The 20,990-nt window shown below is 45.5% G+C and overlaps 1 pseudogene; it reads left to right on the top strand.

The window, feature by feature from the left end:
* Window positions 1-6,895: 6,895 nt before the first annotated feature.
* LOC109759920 (very-long-chain (3R)-3-hydroxyacyl-CoA dehydratase PASTICCINO 2B-like) lies at window positions 6,896-10,175 on the top strand (annotated as a pseudogene).
* The last annotated feature ends 10,815 nt before the right edge of the window (window positions 10,176-20,990 follow it).

Raw genomic sequence — 20,990 nt, forward strand, 5'->3', positions numbered from 1 at the left:
CTAGCAACTAACGTGTCCCCATGTCCACCTTCCTCGAACACATCCGATTATTTCCCAACTCTAATAAAAACATTGTCCACTTCATGAAACGAATGCTTGAGAGATTAGGTCTCGGTAATGAGACTTACTATCCCCCTAGCACATGGTATATTCCTCCAGGCTACTGTCTAAGCAAAACTCGTGATGAGGCAGAAATGGTCATATTCACTATTATTGATGAATTATTAGTGAAGACACGCCTCAACCCAGATGTGATAGACATACTCATCGTCAACTGCAGCCTCTTCAACCCAACTCCATCCCTTGCTGACATGATCATGAGAAAATTCAAGCTTCGAGGTGACATCCGGATTGCACAGCTCTTTGGGATGGGGTGCAGCACAGGGATAATTAGCGTGGATCTTGCCAGAAACATCTTGCAAACGATGCCTTATGGTGCACATGCACTCGTGATGTCCACGAAGATCCTAACTGGACGGTACTACATGGGGAGGAAGCATGATGACCCACAAGTATAGGGGATCTATCGTAGTCCTTTCGATAAGTAAGAGTGTCGAACCCAACGAGGAGCAGAAGGAAATGACAAGCGGTTTTCAGTAAGGTATTCTCTGCAAGCACTGAAATTATCGGTAACAGATAGTTTTATGATAAGGTAATTTGTAACTGGTAACAAGTAACAAAAGTAAATAAGGTGCAGCAGGTGGCCCAATCCTTTTTGTAGCAAAGGACAAGCCTGGACAAATTATTATATGAAGGAGAACGCTCCCGAGGACACATGGAAATTATCGTCAAGCTAGTTTTCATCACGCTCATATGATTCACGTTCGTTACTTTGATAATTTGATATGTGGGTGGACCGGTGCTTGGGTGCTGCCCTTCCTTGGACAAGCATCCCACTTATGATTAACCCCTATTGCAAGCATCCGCAACTATAAAAGAAGTATTAAGGTAAACCTAACCATAGTATGAAACATGTGGATCCAAATCAGCCCCTTACGAAGCAACGCATAAACTAGGGTTTAAGCTTCTGTCACTCTAGCAACCCATCATCTACTTATTACTTCCCAATGCCTTCCCCTAGGCCCAAACAATGGTGAAGTGTCATGTAGTCGACGTTCACATGACACCACTAGAGGAAAGACAACATACATCTCATCAAAATATCGAACGAATACCAAATTCACATGACTACTTATAGAAAGACTTCTCCCGTGTCCTCAGGAACAAACGTAACTACTCAAAAATCATATTCATGTTCATAATCAGAGGGGTATTAATATGCATAAAGGATCTGAACATATGATCTTCTACCGAATAAACCAACTAGCATCAACTACAAGGAGTAATCAACACTACTAGCAACCCACAGGTACCAATCTGAGGCTTTGAGACAAGATTGAATACAAGAGATGAACTAGGGTTTGAGAGGAGATGGTGCTGGTGAAGATGTTGATGGAGATTGACCCCCTCCCGCTGAGAGGATCGATGGTGATGACGACGGTGACGATTTCCCCCTCCCGGAGGGAAGTTTCCTCGGCAGAACAGCTCCGCCGGAGCCCTAGATTGGTTCCGCCAAGGTTCCACCTCGAGACGGCGGCGCTTCGTCCCGAAAGCTCCCTTCTGATTTTTCTAGGGTGAAAGACACCATATAGCCAAAGATGGACACCGAAGGCCTGACAGGGGGCCCACGAGACAGGGGGCACGCCCAGGGGGTAGGGCGCGCCCCCCACCCTCGTGGTCAGGGTGTGGGCCCCCTCTGGTACTTTCTTCGCTCAGTATTTTTTATTAATTCCAAAAATAACTTCCGTGGAGTTTCAGGACTTTTGGAGTTGTGCAGAATAGGTCTCTAATATTTTCTCCTTTTCCAGCCCAGAATTCCAGCTGCCGGCATTCTCCCTCTTCATGTAAACCTTGTAAAATAAGAGAGAAAAGGCATAAGTATTGTGACATAATGTGTAATAATAGCCCATAATGCAATAAATATCAATATCAAGGCATGATGCAAAATGGACTTATCAAAGCATGAGATGCTGGTGACCAATGCATTATTCCGCACTAGCGGTGCTGTCGTGCTCCTTTCAACCTCGAGAACAAAAGCTCGCTTTCAGCTCTTGCACATCACTCGGAAGTCTACTGGCGCCAAAGACAATGCCTACCGTTGCGTATTCCAACAAGAAGATGATGAGGGTTATCTAGGGATTCATCTATCAAAAGCCCTTTTGGATATTGCTGGTAAGGCTCTCAAGGACAATCTCACCATAACTGGACCACTTGTTCTCCCGAACTCAGAACTATTGTCATTTTTATTCTCCTCCATCACACGGAAGTTATTCAACGCAAGGACCGAGTTGTATATCCCTGACTTCAGCAAAGCCTTCAAGCATTTTTGCATCCATGCTGGTGGACGAGTAGTGATCGATGGAGTTCAAAGAAGCCTCAGCCTATCATATAAGCATGTTGAGCCATCAAGGATGACACTGTATCGGTATGGGAATACATCTAGTAGCTCCTTGTGGTATGATCTAGCGTATACTGAAGCTAAAGGCCAAATGAGGAAGGGAGACCGAGTTTTAATGATTGGGTTTGGATCTGGTTACAAGTGCAATAGTGCCATCTGGAAGTGCATCCAGTCGATCCAAAATGTTGATAGAGCATGGGCAGATTGCATCCATCGCTACCTGGTAGATGTCTTCAAATAGGAATGGATCAGGATGAACGATATATGCATTATGTTAAATGGAATGTAGTGCACCAATGGCTTCACTTCATCCATACGATATTTGTGGTTGTAATAAGTAATGCCTATACTTAAGTTCCAGATATTGCACTATGGTATGTATGTCTCCGGATGTGTGTGTACCATAAATAATCCCACTAGGAATATGATTTTCCTCCTCCTCTAAAGCAACATAAATACCCTCCTAGATGTACCATGTTCCTTCATTTACTGCTCGACCTCTCTACATGGTCGGCGCTTGAATGGACAATATCTTCACCTAGGGATGGAAGGAAGGCGAAGCGGCCTCCCGGTCATGAATCACCCCCGTTACATCCTAGCGGTATCCATATGTTAGTCTTTTCTTTGGCCAGTGGGACGAGAGTGGACCATCCATCCATTGTGTTGCGTGAGGCTACTTCATGTGGTGTGGCAAGTCCGACCGTGGGTTCACTTCTAGTCTTGGTTCAAAAGGAGGTGGCGAAAAAGAGGTTTCAATACATGAGTTGATGGAGAGGAGCATATGTCGGGTGAACGTGGTGGCAGCAGTCGATGTTGTCGATGCTCTAAACCTGGGAGGTAAAGATGGTTTCGTGGGTGGGAACACCTTCACTCTGCCACCAGACAACACCAACATCCTCTTATGTGAGTCACGGGACCCCAATGGCGGCTATCGACATGTGTGCCCTTATTATGTATAAGTATATGTGTACATACAAGACAAAAAAGACCACGGAATGCATGCGTGCATATAGACAGCAGGCATTCTAGAATCTTCTATCTAGAGGTGTTTGAGATGTGGAACCAGAGCTCATATGAAAGATCACATGAGTCTAGGACTCTAGGTTCATCGAGAATAAGGAAGACAATTCCTTGTCATGTGATGGTTGGATGTCGACCTGGTTTCTACTACTTGGAACCCACAATAAGGGACGCCTATACAAAGGACCAGAAGGCCCAATAGAAAGATAATTTTGATATTAACAACAACACCATCATGTGGTTTGAAGCTATGTACATCGACATTGCACCGAGAATCCAAGATTGCTTCCAAGATTTAAGAACACTAGGGTTTAGCTCTTGTTAGCCACCACAAAACAGGTAATATATCTTACATTGAGATGGTTAGAGATCCACAAAAGCAAGAAGGTGGGATGTTAGTAACCTCGGGGTCCTGAACCTAGTTACATTGTGTGTCCCAAACTTCTAATTTCTTGCCAATTCTGTTGATGAGATCCTTGTGTCACACCTGAACTTACAAAATCCACTTTGTGTACCTTCATATGCACGCTATAGATAATTTGTGCATCGATAGCTAGTGCACACAGTGAGCCGGTACACCGATATAGGGTAAATGATCCCATGTACCAGTACTTTGAAGTACATGCCTTCTACATGGTTCTTTGACGAGGGATTCCACGACAACCTTAGCCTCTTATCGGAGAACTTGGGTCATCACCCTGACTAAGAGATCGAGGATTATGATGATGTCAATAGTTCAACTTGAAATTGATGGTTTATTCTGCATCAACAATTTCATGATGCTCACCGCCGAAAGTGAATAATTCCTCTGTAGCCTTGTTGAACGGCGATGGATATGGATGAGATTTCTTATGTAATCGTGTCAATTTGTTAGGGATTGATCCCTAGTATCCACTATGTTGAGTTTGATTTTGCCACCGGGAGTGAGTAAGTCCCCAAAAAGATGGCAGGTCACAACAATAAGCAGTTGAGACACTTGAAATGGGCTAACAAAAGGATCATTTTTTTTACCCGATTTGATTTCTAAAATAAATACAAGTGAAGGCAAAGCTTCACTGTTATAATTTATCATCTCCATTGTACCTGTACCCCGCAGAAAATATTGTACTCAATCTTTTCTTACGTCGTAATGTTATTTGTATATCCTTGGTTGTGTTTCTCTCAAAGATGTTATATACTAATGTGGTTTTCTGATAAGATTATTGGTCTGTTTGTTTATTTAACTATTTTAACAAATATAGTGATGGGCACACGCCCATGCATAAAATTAGGAGGATTAAAAAGTACTCCCTTGGTTCACAAATATAAGATGTTCTAACTTTTTTGTGAATCGGATGTATGTAGATACATTTTAGTGTATTTGTTCACTCATTTCAGTTCATTTGTAGTCCATACTGACATATCCAAAGCATCTTATATTTGTGAACGGAGGGACTAGGTGATAGAGGGATGATCAGAAATAGGATAGCCAACGAGCCACATTCAAACTACATTAAAATCAAATACGCACAAGTGATATATCACGAGATGGCTTCGAAAGAAATGGATGGCTTATCTCGCCACCCCATTCACCCTCATTTTCTAAGACGACGTGACGGCTGCTATGAACACCTGCCGCCACCGCGACGGCCGTCTCCATAGGGCCTGGTTCTAAGTGTAGCCATGGTGGACGCGTGTCCCCCGTCGTGACAGCATGTGGCTTGTCGGAGGACGCTGGGATCCATGGATCTGGGGCCGGTGCTCGTACAACAGCGCACTGGTCGTGCTCGCTGGGGATGGTCGTGTCCAGTAGTAGCGACCACTTGGACCACCTATTACCACCAGGAGGATTGCTTCCTCCAACTCAGGCTCCTTCACAGAGAGTGGGACATTGCACGCGGTGTGTTGACAGATTTAGGGTTTTCACACCGGGAAATAAGACTAGGTACCCGAGAAGCACTACCAAATCAAAGCCATCATGCATTGTCGCCACTACATTTTGCAATCCCAACACCTATGTGCATGCACGGTTTTGACGTGAGAAGCCACGCAAACGCAACAAGATTTAGTCATCGTGGACGGTTTTGACGTGAGAAGCCACACAAACGCAGCAAGATTCAGTCGCCACCAAAGGCTCCAAATGGTGAACGTCGTCATCACACACGTAACAAAGATTGAAAAGGAAGGAAAGTCACCGACCCCAACAAAATCCCAAGATGGGAAGCGCCGGCAGTCCCGCATTGTCCCGGCGAGTGACAGTCGGTGTGGTAGATTTGCATCTGACGACACCACCGTGACCAACTCTTGTTCCGCCCGTCTTCGACTATGATGACAGAATCAGCCGACAAACATACCAAGGAGGAACACCGTTGCCGCCGAATCTAAAGGTCCAAGACCCTCTGACCCGTCGGTGACAATTGTCGTCTGGCCTCTATCGCGACAAATGGGGCAGCTCTAGCCAACTAGAGCGGCTATCGACGACGCCATATGCGTGCCAGAGCGGAGCACCGCCTCGTGGGGACAAAAATTACCATCGAAGATGACTCGCCACTACTGCCCACAAACCTGTTGAAGGGATCGCGGCCACAAACGCACGACCGACCTTCTGTATAGTCTGGAACCTCACATTCAGTGGCTACCAACCAAGCTCGGAAAGATATCAACATTAGTGCGCAGCTATACCCACCTTCTCTTGCCGCAACCCGTAAATCACATCTCCTCGTTTAAGGCAAACGGAGCAGACACTTCCCCAGTGCCGCCTTCATCAACCGGTGTCGAGGTTTTGTCTGACCCTAATCTCAAAGCAGCGGCAAAAATAAGAAAAGGAAGAGGTTGGCGGGCGGACATAGGGCTAGGGTGGCGGCGGGCTTTGATAAGGGAGGAAGAAGTCACTCCCAAACTCCTGTGTCATCAGGACATGCTATTAAGATGTTTCAGTTCAGTTTTGTACGCCATTTACACACATTCCCTTTTCAAGAGTACTCTCTCTGTAAAGAAATATAAGATCGTAAGAGTACATGATAACCAGCTTTCTCTCAATCAAACTCGTGCAAGGACCAGCTACTTATGACATGGTTTGCACGTATACATGTGAAGAACAAAAGGAAAAAGTAATTTATTGTATCGACATATGCACCATCACTCACTTTTGATGTTGTGATGATATTTTCTGATCACGTGTATGGTATGGCAGGGTGGTTGCAGCAGCAATCGCTCCCCCTAACACTCCCCAACCATCTGTACCAAACACCTGTAGTGACGTCCTCAACTTAAAGCTAAATCAGGTTGAGTGGTGCTAACATTCCAATCCCAATACTATTTCGAGAAAGGCACAACCAAAGATAGTGGTAGTATTTAACTGCATCCAATGTGTGTGCACCTATAGGGTAAGTTATTCGGGGCCTTAGTGCACACCCAATATCTTTGCTTCTTCCAGGTAGCTCTGCAATGGAGGGTAATGTGGGACCGGTGGTGCGCCGGCTCTACCTCTCTGTCTATAATTGGGCTGCGTTCTTCGGATGGTCTGTGTTCCAGCCATTGTTTTTAAGTTCTAGACAGATCTGGTCATTTATTTTTTGGCAAAGGATGAAGTTTATCAACTCAAAATTAAGCATTATGAGGATATATATATATATATATATATATATATATATATATATATATATATATATATATATATATATATATATATATAAACACAATGAACATACCCAATCTCTACATAATTAGGCTGCACACAGTCAACATTAACATACGCACATAAATAATCACACCGGCAAAAAACAAAGTCATACAAGATCAAAGCTATGCCTTGACGGATGAAAAGGAGGTCATTTGTTACTTTGTTTGATTGAGCACTTAAATTCCGATCATGCAGGGCACAGGTGTTGTGCTATGCAACATTGGCATTGTTGGAGAGGAAGCCTGAGGCTATCTACACCGCTATCGAGCAGCCGCTACTGGTCACGCAGACTGCCGCTTTAATGGAGGTCTGGTATTCTTCTTCATGTCAGTTGCGCACTATGGTTCTTACCTTTTATCTTCGTAAAGTACTAATTATTTGCATAGGTGCATGATTTGTTCAACAAATTAAGTTTAAACTAGATGGTACGGTGCGCTCCGATGCGCCCAGTATAGTCACACTTTCATATATACTCCTATCTCAGATAGCTTGGGAAACTTAATTAGTGTTGCTAATGTCCTCTTGTCGGTGTGTATTTCTCTTATTTGTCATTTTACTAGGAGACTGGTCGTGTGAACCGATAGGGTCGATGGTACATCAATCATACACTACCCTCGCCGGTGCAGAATGTTTCTTCATTTTTTTGGGTGACTATGCTGACATGTGGGTCTGTTGCAGGCTTAGAAAATTATATGCCATACAAATCGCATGTGCCCCTCGTTGTCTTAGCCTTCGCTCGCTCGTGGAAAAATATCTCCGTGGGCCTTTGATTCTCAAAAGCTACCTTTTTGTGATTCTCAAAACATGGTATAAATAAAAACATGGACAATTTTTTAAAAGGGGGATAACCCCCATCTCCGCATCATCGTGATGCACACAACCATTTTATTAAAAAACTATTCAACATAAATAAGACGCATGATAACAGTAAAGATAAAAATAGAAATAAAAAACAAGACCACAGTCGGTCGATAATGGGGTTAAATGACTTAGACAAATATTCTATTACTAGCACGCCAGTCAAATTGGTTGAATAATCATTGTGCGACCGTCTCTAGACAGTTGCACCAAAAGGCCATATGCCCCTGAGCATTCAAACAAAGAAGTAATAAGTAATGACCATGTACGGATCGACGTGGTAGCTTTGAAGATAACCAAAGAAATTGGTATAGATGATAAAATCTTAATGGTATCTTTTAGTTCATGGGCGAAATTTGTGTTAAAATCTTAATGGTATCTTTTAGTTCAAGTTTATAGGTTTTTATTCTTTGAACATGATGAATGTGAGTTGCTAACCATTTTGGTGTTGCATGGTGACGGCGTTGCTTTTAGCATAGATTGTTCATTCACTTGTAGGTAAGGATTCTTCATTATGTTATCGTTATACAGTATCATGTTCCTTTTTAATCGTCACTCTTTTGAATACTGAATTCATGAAAGGGATTGTGAAGTCTCCTGTCTCCGCAACAATTCTACAACTTATTGGAAGGATGTTTGTTACATGAGGTGTCTTGTGGAGCTTTCCTGAGGTATCAATTTGAACAACGCATCACTAAGCAAGTCTGGAGCTGTAGATAGAAAACCATCATTTCCACTTTGTGATGTACAAAACAAGCTCTTGATTTAAAACTTCTATTGCAACTCTTAAAAGTAGACTGCAACTCTTAAAAGTAGACACGTATCACATTTTATTTCTGATCATCAAATAGTCCATGGTAATACTTTCATAAAGAATAAAACAATGGAAAGAATTATGCTATAAATTCAAAAGTGGAGCATCTGTAGGCATATTTATGTTTTGTGAAGTAGTATCAAGTAATGTTGTTGACGCCGGTAATTTCCTTACTATGGTCAAACCTAGAAATATTTAACACACATATATTCTACACTTACGATTAATGGGAATATAAGCTAATGATTATTTGGTTTCTCAACAATATTGCCTGATCATTAAGTACACTTTTCTTGCAGACACGCCCTCATATTCTTGTTTCTTCCTTGATCCTAGCATGGTCCATCACTGAGGTAGATGTTGCTTCCATGGATATTTTGAAATTAGTCAAGTGAAACATCATCTATTTAGAAAGTAGAATCAACATAAGACACTGAAAAATGACTCTTGGTTCTTCATGTGAGAATAACGCTTGAAGATCACTAATTTAAGACCCGCAGTTACGACATTTCTTATGTGAACCTAATCAATCCAAGATTTTGAAATTCTCTTTATTTGATCATAATCTTATGGTAAAATTGCTATTGATTTGCAGGTCATCAGATATCCTTACTATGGTATGAAGGAGACATTTGGATTTGCTCATTTCTGGCTATTATGGCTTAGGTTGGTATTGGATCTAAAGAAATCTCACATCTTAGATGTATTACTGTTTTAGTATATTTACGTTAAAAGCGGCTAGCTTCATTGTTTTTGTACCGATTGTTTGTAGGTATAACATGTTCCTCATACTCTATCCTATTGGTATGTTAAGTGAAGTTGGCCTCATATACGTCACACTGCCTTACATGAAGGTAATCCAAATAACCAAAGACATGAAGAGCTCCATGTTAGTCACTTCAATGAGAGTTTTGCTTAACAGTTCTATATATCGTCGGTGACTACTGTCAGGCCTCCAATAAATACTGCCTTCAAATGCCCAATAAATGGAATTTCTCCTTCAACTACCACTATGCATCTGTTCTTCTAATGGGTATCTATTTTCCAGGTACACTTTCTTTACAATTATTGACCAAAGGTATACATATGTAGGATTTGACAAGACACCTCTTCGTTTCATCTGGATGATTGCAGGATTTCCACACTTGTTCCATTATATGCTCATTAGGAGGAAGGTGGTCTTATCAAAGGCAAAAGCCGCATAATACCGCTCACAAGCTTTCTAGAGTATATGTCAAAGTCTGACTTCTCAATGTGCGAGCGGTGTGCTTCCAACCACATGACGATACTTCCCACTAGAGTATATCTACTATTTGTGTGTCATTGTTCCCATGTTTGCTACCATGTCTAGATCAACAAAGTTGGGGTGGTGGGTGTTCCCCACCTATGTACCATTACTCAATCGGCTTCTTTAAGCTGATAAGCCAAGAGCGTCATGTCACTAACTATAGTTTTAACGATGATTGTGACATGCTCATTGATATCCCTAAAACTTCTGCGTTCCTAGCCACCAAAATTTTCCATACGACGAGGATGATAGCTTCAGTCCAAAACTCCAAATCGAGAAATTGAGTATGTTGGTTGTGTTAGGGTTATGCACGTCATTAAACGACACTGGGAGTGATGCCGATCTTATGGATGCCAAAGTGGTAGCACAGAGGCAGATGCATCCGAGTTTCGGTGTGATCTTGGCGGTGCAGGCTGACGTCATCATTCAGGGTTTTATGCCAAGCCTTTTCCAATTGATGTTTAGTTTGTCTCTCATAATAAGGAGCATTTTGCAATGAAAGTTGAAGTTCATAGATGAGGAATATCATAATGTATCTCTTCTCATGATGCGTTGACGGTGTTCTACCATTTGTTAGCTTCTTCGATATGGGTACGTGAGGACCGGTTAGATATTGATGCTTAAAGTTTGGCTAGTTTTCGGTATTGTTGTGTGATTGCTGTAGCAAGTCTGGATTTGTTCATTTTTTAGTAAATTGCACTGACAGTCCGTGAAGCTGTCCAGACCACGTGTGACTTATCCACATTTTTTTCTTCAAAAAAGATTTTTTTTATGTGTGTGTGTATCAAGTTGGCTCCCCAAGCTACAGAATAGCCGACACCAAACGAATTCTGCCAGCCTAGCAAACTTTACAAAAGAACTCCAGCCCTGACGAGATGACGCAGTTCCAAACCAGTGAAAGAAGCCAACATATAACAGTGTAGTAGAAATGCGCATGTGTATGACGGTGGAGTCATGGTCGTAGTGACTAGTGACCGTGTTGGAAATATGCCCTAGAGGCAATAATAAATGGTTATTATTATATTTCTTTGTTCATGATAATTGTCTATTGTTCATGCTATAATTGTATTGTCCGGAAATCGTAATACATGTGTGAACACATAGACCACAACGTGTCCCTAGTTAGCCTCTAGTTGACTAGCTCGTTGATCAACAGATAGTCATGGTTTCCTGACTATGGACATTGGATGTCATTGATAACGGGATCACATCATTAGGAGAATGATGTGATGGACAAGACCCAATCCTAAGCATAGCATAAAAGATCGTGTAGTTTCGTTTGCTAGAGCTTTTCCAATGTCAAGTATCTTTTCCTTAGACCATGAGATCGTGCAACTCCCGGATACCGTAGGAGTGCTTTGGGTGTGCCAAACGTCACAACATAACTGGGTGACTATAAAGGTGCACTACGGGTATCTCCGAAAGTGTCTGTTGGGTTGGCACGGATCGAGACTGGGATTTGTCACTCCGTGTGACGGAGAGGTATCTCTGGGCCCACTCGGTAATGCATCATCATAATGAGCTCAATGTGACTAAGGCGTTAGTCACGGGATCATGCATTGCGGTACGAGTAAAGAGACTTGCCGGTAACGAGATTGAACAAGGTATTGGGATACCGACGATCGAATCTCGGGCAAGTAACATATCGATTGACAAAGGGAATTGTATACGGGATTGACTGAATCCTCGACATTGTGGTTCATCCGATGAGATCATCGTGGAACATGTGGGAGCCAACATGGGTATCCAGATCCCGCTGTTGGTTATTGACCGGAGAGGCGTCTCGGTCATGTCTGCATGTCTCCCGAACCCGTAGGGTCTACACACTTAAGGTTCGGTGACACTAGGGTTGTAGAGATATATGTATGCGGAAACCCGAAAGTTGTTCGGAGTCCCGGATGAGATCCCGGACGTCACGAGAGGTTCCGGAATGGTCCGGAGGTGAAGAATTATATATAGGAAGTCCAGTTTCGGCCACCGGGAAAGTTTCGGGGATTACCGGTATTGTACCAGGACCACCGGAAGGGTCCCGGGGGTCCACCGGGTGGGGCCACCTATCTCGGAGGGCCCCGTGGGCTGAAAGTGGAAGGGAACCAGCCCCTAGTGGGCTGGGCGCCCCCCCATGGGCCTCCCCCATGCGCCTAGGGTTGGGAACCCTAGGGTGGGGGGGCTTCCCCCTTGCCTTGGGGGGCAAGGCAACCCCTTCCCCCCTTTGGCCGCCGCCCCCCCTTGAGATCCCATCTCCAGGGGCCGGCGCCCCCCCAGGGGGCCTATATAAAGGGGGGGGAGGGAGGGCAGCAACCTACAGCCTTGGGCGCCTCCCTCCTCCCCTGCAACACCTCTCTCTCTCGCAGAAGCCCGGCGAAGCCCTGCCGGAGACCCGCTACATCCACCACCACGCCGTCGTGCTGCTGGATCTCCATCAACCTCTCCTTCCCCCTTGCTGGATCAAGAAGGAGGAGACGTCGCTGCACCGTACGTGTGTTGAACGCGGAGGTGCCGTCCGTTCGGCACTCGGTCATCGGTGATTTGAATCACGGCGAGTACGACTCCGTCATCCACGTTCATTGGAACGCTTCCGCTCGCGATCTACAAGGGTATGTAGATGCACCCCTCTCCCCTCGTTGCTAGTAGACTCCATAGATGCTTCTTGGTGAGCGTAGGAAAATTTTAAATTATGCTACGATTCCCAACAGTGGCATCATGAGCCAGGCCTATGCGTAGTTACTATGCACGAGTAGAACACAAAGCAGTTGTGGGCGTTGAGTTTGCCAATTCTTCTTGCCGCTACTAGTCTTTTCTTGTTTCGGTGGCATTGTAGGATGAAGCGGCCCGGACCGACCTTACACGCACGCTTACGTGAGACAGGTTCCACCGATTGACATGCACTAGTTGCATAAGGTGGCTAGCGGGTGTCTGTCTCTCCTACTTTAGTCGGAACGGATTCGATGAAAAGGGTCCTTATGAAGATTAAATAGAAATTGGCAAATCACGTTGTGGTCATACGTAGGTAAGAAACGTTCTTGCTAGAAACCTACAAACCACGTAAAAAAAACTTGCAACAACAATTAGAGGACGTCTAACTTGTTTTTGCAGCATGTGTTATGTGATGTGATATGGCCAGAAGATGTGATGAATGATATATGTGATGTATGAGATTGATCATATTCTTGTAATAGGAATCACGACTTGCATGTCGATGAGTATGACAACCGGCAGGAGCCATAGGAGTTGTCTTTATTATTTTGTATGACCTGCGTGTCATTGAATAACGCCGTGTAAATTACTTTACTTTGTTGCTAAACGCGTTAGCCATAGAAGTAGAAGTAATCGTTGGTGTGATGACTTCATGAAGACACAATGATGGAGATCATGATAATGGAGATCATGGTGTCATGCCGGTGACGAAGATGATCATGGTGCCCCGAAGATGGAGATCAAAGGAGCATGATGATATTGGCCATATCATGTCACTATTTGATTGCATGTGATGTTTATCATGTTTTTGCATCTTATTTGCTTAGAACGACGGTAGTAAGTAAGATGATCCCTTATAATAATTTCAAGAAAGTGTTCACCCTAACTGTGCACCGTTGCGAAGGTTCGTTGTTTCGAAGCACCACGTGATGATCGGGTGTGATAGATTCTAACGTTCGAATACAACGGGTGTTGACGAGCCTAGCATGTACAGACATGGCCTCGGAACACACGCAATACACTTAGGTTGACTTGACGAGCCTAGCATGTACAGACATGGCCTCGGAACACGGAGGACCGAAAGGTCGAGCATGAGTCGTATAGAAGATACGATCAACATGGAGATGTTCACCGATCTTGACTAGTCCGTCTCACGTGATGATCGGACACGGCCTAGTTAAACTCGGATAATGTTTCACTTAGATGACTAGAGGGATGTCTATCTGAGTGGGAGTTCATTAAATAATTTGATTAGATGAACTTAATTATCATGAACTTAGTCTAAAATCTTTACACTATGTCTTGTAGATCAAATGGCCAACGTTGTCCTCAATTTCAACGCGTTCCTAGAGAAAACCAAGCTGAAAGATGATGGCAGCAACTATACGGACTGGGTCCGGAACCTGAGGCTCATCCTCATAGTAGCCAAGAAAGATTATGTCTTAGAAGCACCACTAGGTGAAGCACCAATCCCAGAGAACCAAGACGTTATGAACGCTTGGCAAACACGTGCTGATGATTACTCCCTCGTTCAGTGCGGCATGCTTTACATCTTAGAACCGGGTCTCCAAAAGCGTTTTGAGAAACATGGAGCATATGAGATGTTCGAGGAGCTGAAACTGGTTTTTCAAGCTCATGCCCGGGTCGAGAGATATGATGTCTCCGACAAGTTCTTCAGCTGTAAAATGGAGGAGAACAGTTCTGTTAGTGAGCACATACTCAGAATGTCTGGGTTGCACAACCGCTTGTCTCAGCTGGGAGTTAATCTCCCGGATGACGCGGTCATTGACAGAATCCTCGAGTCGCTTCCACCAAGCTACAAGAGCTTTGTGATGAACTACAATATGCAGGGGATGGAAAAGAGCATTCCCGAGGTATATTCAATGCTGAAATCAGCGGAAGGGGAGATCAGAAAAGAACATCAAGTGTTGATGGTGAATAAAACCACTAAGTTCAAGAAGGGCAAGGGTAAGAAGAACTTCAAGAAGGACGGCAAGGGAGTTGCCGCGCCCGGTAAGCCAGTTGCCGGGAAGAAGCCAAGGAATGGACCCAAGCCCGAGACTGAGTGCTTTTATTGCAAGGGAAGTGGTCACTGGAAGCGGAACTGCCCCAAATACTTAGCGGACAAGAAGAAGGCCGGCAACGCCAAAGGTATATGTGATATACATGTAATTGATGTGTACCTTACCAGTACTCGTAGTAGCTCCTGGGTATTTGATACCGGTGCGGTTGCTCATATTTGTAACTCAAAACAGGAACTACGGAATAAACGGAGACTGGCGAAGGACGAGGTGACGATGCGCGTCGGGAATGGTTCCAAGGTCGATGTGATCGCCGTCGGCACGCTACCTCTGCATCTACCCACGGGATTAGTTTTGAACCTCAATAATTGTTATTTAGTGCCAGCTTTGAGCATGAACATTGTATCTGGATCTCGTTTAATTCGAGATGGCTACTCATTTAAATCCAAGAATAATGGTTGTTCTATTTATTTGAGAGATATGTTTTATGGTCATGCCCCGCTGGTCAATGGTTTATTCTTGATGAATCTCGAACGTGATGTTACACATGTTCATAGTGTGAATACCAAAAGATGTAAAGTTGATAACGATAGTCCCACATACTTGTGGCACTGCCGCCTTGGTCACATTGGTGTCAAACGCATGAAGAAGCTCCATGCAGATGGACTTTTGGAGTCTCTTGATTACGAATCATTTGACACGTGCGAACCATGCCTCATGGGTAAGATGACCAAGACTCCGTTCTCCGGAACAATGGAGCGAGCAACCAACTTATTGGAAATCATACATACCGATGTGTGCGGTCCAATGAGTGTTGAGGCTCGCGGAGGATATCGTTATGTTCTCACTCTCACTGATGATTTAAGTAGATATGGGTATGTCTACCTAATGAAACACAAGTCTGAGACCTTTGAAAAGTTCAAGGAATTTCAGAGTGAGGTTGAGAATCAACGTGACAGGAGAATAAAATTCTTACGATCAGATCGTGGTGGAGAATATTTAAGTCACGAGTTTGGTGCACACTTAAGGAAATGTGGAATAGTTTCACAACTCACGCCGCCTGGAACACCTCAAAGAAATGGTGTGTCCGAACGTCGTAATCGCACTCTATTGGAAATGGTGCGATCTATGATGTCTCTTACCGATTTACCGCTCTCATTTTGGGGTTATGCTTTAGAGACTGCCGCATTCACTTTAAATAGGGCTCCGTCGAAATCCGTTGAGACGACACCGTATGAATTATGGTTTGGGAAGAAACCTAAGCTGTCGTTTCTAAAAGTTTGGGGATGCGATGCTTATGTCAAGAAACTTCAACCTGAAAAGCTCGAACCCAAGTCGGAAAAATGCGTCTTCATAGGATACCCTAAGGAAACTATTGGGTATACCTTCTACCTCAGATCCGAAGGCAAGATCTTCGTTGCCAAGAACGGGTCCTTTCTAGACAAGGAGTTTCTCTCGAAAGAATTGAGTGGGAGGAAAGTGGAACTTGATGAGGTGATAGTCACCCCTTCCGAGCCGGAAAGTAGCGCAGCGCGGGAAGATGTTCCTGTGGTGCCTACACCAACTGGGGAGGAAGTTAATGATGATGATCATGAAGCTTCGGATCAAGTTGCCACTGAACTTCGTAGGTCCACAAGGACACGTTCCGCACCAGAGTGGTACGGCAACCCTGTCCTGGAAATCATGTTGTTAGACAATGGTGAACCTTCCAACTATGAAGAAGCGATGGCGGGCCCAGATTCCGACAAATGGCTTGAAGCCATGAAATCCGAGATAGGATCCATGTATGAAAACGAAGTATGGACTTTGACTGACTTGCCCGATGATCGGCGAGCCATAGAAAACAAATGGATCTTTAAGAAGAAGACAGACGCGGATGGTAATGTGACCATCTATAAGGCTCGACTTGTCGCTAAGGGTTATCGACAAGTTCAAGGGGTTGACTACGATGAGACTTTCTCACCCGTAGCGAAGCTGAAGTCAGTCCGAATCATGTTAGCAATTGCCGCATACTATGATTATGAGATATGGCAGATGGACGTCAAAACGGCATTCCTTAACGGCTTCCTTAAGGAAGAGTTGTATATGATGCAGCCGGAAGGTTTTGTCGATCCTAAGAATGCTAACAAAGTATGCAAGCTCCAGCGCTCAATTTATGGGCTGGTGCAAGCATCTCGGAGTTGGAATATTCGCTTTGATGAGATGATCAAAGCGTTTGGGTTTACACAGACTTATGGAGAAGCCTGTGTTTACAAGAAAGTGAGTGGGAGCTCTGTAGCATTTCTCTTATTATATGTGGATGACATATTATTGATGGGAAATGATATAGAATTCTTGGAAAGTATTAAGGCCTATTTGAATATGTGTTTTTCAATGAAGGACCTTGGAGAAGCTGCTTATATATTAGGCATCAAGATCTATAGAGATAGATCAAGACGCCTCATTGGTCTTTCACAGAGTACATACCTTGACAAGATATTGAAGAAGTTCAATATGGATCAGTCCAAGAAGGGGTTCTTGCCTGTATTGCAAGGTGTGCAATTGAGCACGGCTCAATGCCCGACCACGGCAGAAGATATAGAAAAAATGAGTGTCATCCCCTATGCCTCGGCCATAGGGTCTATTATGTATGCCATGCTGTGTACCAGACCTGATGTAAACCTTGCCGTAAGTTTGGTAGGAAGATACCAAAGTAATCCCGACATGGAACACTGGACAGCGGTCAAGAATATCCTGAAGTACCTGAAGAGGACTAAGGATATGTTTCTCGTTTATGGAGGTGACGAAGAGCTCGTCGTAAAGGGTTACGTCGACGCTAGCTTCGACACAGATCTGGATGACTCGAAGTCACAAACCGGATACGTGTATATTTTGAATGGAGGAGCAGTAAGCTGGTGCAGTTGCAAGCAAAGCGTCGTGGCGGGATCTACATGTGAAGCGGAGTACATGGCAGCCTCGGAGGCAGCACAGGAAGCAGTCTGGATGAAGGAGTTCATTACCGACCTAGGGGTGATTCCCAATGCGTCGGGCCCGATGACTCTCTTCTGTGACAACACTGGAGCCATTGCCCTTGCGAAGGAGCCCAGGTTTCACAGGAAGACCAGGCATATCAAGCGTCGCTTCAACTCCATTCGTGAAAGTGTTCAAAATGGAGACATAGATATTTGTAAAGTACATACGGACCTGAATGTAGCAGATCCGTTGACTAAACCTCTCCCTAGGGCAAAACATGATCAACACCAGGACGCAATGGGTGTTCGATTCATCACAATGTAACTAGATTATTGACTCTAGTGCAAGTGGGAGACTGTTGGAAATATGCCCTAGAGGCAATAATAAATGGTTATTATTATATTTCTTTGTTCACGATAATTGTCTATTGTTCATGCTATAATTGTATTGTCCGGAAATCGTAATACATGTGTGAACACATAGACCACAACGTGTCCCTAGTAAGCCTCTAGTTGACTAGCTCGTTGATCAACAGATAGTCATGGTTTCCTGACTATGGACATTGGATGTCATTGATAACGGGATCACATCATTAGGAGAATGATGTGATGGACAAGACCCAATCCTAAGCATAGCATAAAAGATCGTGTAGTTTCGTTTGCTAGAGCTTTTCCAATGTCAAGTATCTTTTCCTTAGACCATGAGATCGTGCAACTCCCAGATACCGTAGGAGTGCTTTGGGTGTGCCAAACGTCACAACGTAACTGGGTGACTATAAAGGTGCACTACGGGTATCTCCGAAAGTGTCTGTTGGGTTGGCACGGATCGAGACTGGGATTTGTCACTCCGTGTGACGGAGAGGTATCTCTGGGCCCACTCGGTAATGCATCATCATAATGAGCTCAATGTGACTAAGGCGTTAGTCACGGGATCATGCATTGCGGTACGAGTAAAGAGACTTGCCGGTAACGAGATTGAACAAGGTATTGGGATACCGACGATCGAATCTCGGGCAAGTAACATATCGATTGACAAAGGGAATTGTATACGAGATTGACTGAATCCTCGACATCGTGGTTCATCCGATGAGATCATCGTGGAACATGTGGGAGCCAACATGGGTATCCAGATCCCGCTGTTGGTTATTGACCGTGGAGGCGTCTCGGTCATGTCTGCATGTCTCTAGAACCCGTAGGGTCTACACACTTAAGGTTCGGTGACGCTAGGGTTGTAGAGATATATGTATGCGGAAACCCAAAAGTTGATCGGAGTCCCGGATGAGATCCCGGACATCACGAGAGGTTCCGGAATGGTCCGGAGGTGAAGAATTATATATAGGAAGTCCAGTTTCGGCCACCGAGAAAGTTTCGGGGGTTACCGGTATTGTACCGGGACCACCGGGTGGGGCCACCTATCCCGGAGGGCCCCGTGGGCTCAAAGTGGAAGGGAACCAGCCCCTAGTGGGCTGGGCGCCCCCCATGGGCCTCCCCCCATGCGCCTAGGGTTGGGAACCCTAGGGTGGGGGGGGGGGGGTTTCCCCCTTGCCTTGGGGGGCAAGGCAACCCCTTCCCCCCTTTGGCCGCTGCCCCCCCCTTGAGATCCCATCTCCAGGGGCCGGCGCCCCCCCAGGGGGCCTATATAAAGGGGGAGGGCAGCAACCTACAGCCTTGGGCGCCTCCCTCCTCCCCTGCAACACCTCTCTCTCTCTCGCAGAAGCTCGGCGAAGCCCTACCGGAGACCCGCTACATCCACCACCACGCCGTCGTGCTGCTGGATCTCCATCAACCTCTCCTTCCCCCTTTCTGGATCAAGAAGGAAGAGACGTCGCTGCACTGTACGTGTGTTGAACGCGGAGGTGCCGTCCGTTCGGCACTCGGTCATCGGTGATTTGAATCACGGCGAGTACGACTCCGTCATCCACGTTCATTGGAACGCTTCCGCTCGCGATCTACAAGGGTATGTAGATGCACCCCTCTCCCCTCGTTGCTAGTAGACTCCATAGATGCATCTTGGTGAGCGTAGGAAAATTTTAAATTATGCTACGATTCCCAACAGACCGTCCCCTAGGCTGAATCGTGAGTTCCACCAGCGGCCTCCTCCAGATCCTGGCAGAGTAGCTGCGCTCGTTTTTCACCGTCAGAATGGCATCCTCCTGCGCTCGTGGCGAGTGCTCCTAATCAGCGCTGCAAGCGCCGATTGGGGCTAACAACGCCTGCAGGGAAAGCTAGTGGGCCGGCCCATTCGTGGGAGGAAAGAACTAAAAAAATAAGGAGAATTTAAGGAACTGGATATAGATCATTCGCGATTTGGGGTGGCTACAAGCGTCGATCGAAGGAGTTGTCTCTGGTACAAGAACTAGGGTTACAAGAATGGGGAATTGGGAGTAGGTAGCCGCCGGTGCCCTTTCTGCCTGATCCACTGGATGCCTCGCTTGCCGATGCAGTTCCCTCAAGTAGTTGGTGGAACGGGCTGGAGTCACCGCGTCCACGCTGGCCCAGTGACGCGCTGGTTGGGCCGCCTATTCCTCATGGGCCGTGGGCCTGGTGGCGAGTTGGACGAGCCACCCGTGCCTGGGTCTTCAATGTCAGCACGCCCGCTAGATGTTGCTGGTGCAGGGCGCTGACATCCCCCTCCTTGCGAGGAGGCTTGCCCCCAAGCCTCTGCAGCCGAGAACCTAGCCTGGAGAGCCAGCTTGTCCTCCCAAGTGTCTTGGAGAACGGCCGGATTGGACCAACGAATGAGCACTTGCTCGACCATTGAGCCATTCTTTCTTCGCCATCGCTGCTGTAAGACTGCAACCGGCACCACAGGTATATCAGAATGGTCTGCCAGGGTAGGTGAGGATGTCGTACCCGGGTTGAGGCAGCGGCGCAGTTGTGAAATGTGGAACACGGAATGCACTTTGGAGTGCGCTGGGAGGTCCAGCCGGTAAGCAACCTCGTTGATCTTGGCAATAATCTTGAAAGGCCCGAAGAACTTGAATGACAACTTGTGGTTGGCGCGGCGGGCCACCGAAGTCTGGATGTACGGCTGCAGTTTGAGATACACCGAGTCCCCCACTGAGAATGCCCGAGCAGAGCGCTTTTTGTCTGCCTGGGCTTTCATATGCTGCTGCGCGCGATGGAGGTGCTGCTGCAATAGATCTTGAATGACTGCCCGCTCATCGAGCCATGTTTGCAGAGCAGGAACCGTACACTCACTGGCTGTTGTGATCCCCCAAT

Source organism: Aegilops tauschii, chromosome 6 (genome assembly GCF_002575655.3).
Source record: "Aegilops tauschii subsp. strangulata cultivar AL8/78 chromosome 6, Aet v6.0, whole genome shotgun sequence".
Classification (NCBI taxonomy): Eukaryota; Viridiplantae; Streptophyta; class Magnoliopsida; order Poales; family Poaceae; genus Aegilops; species Aegilops tauschii.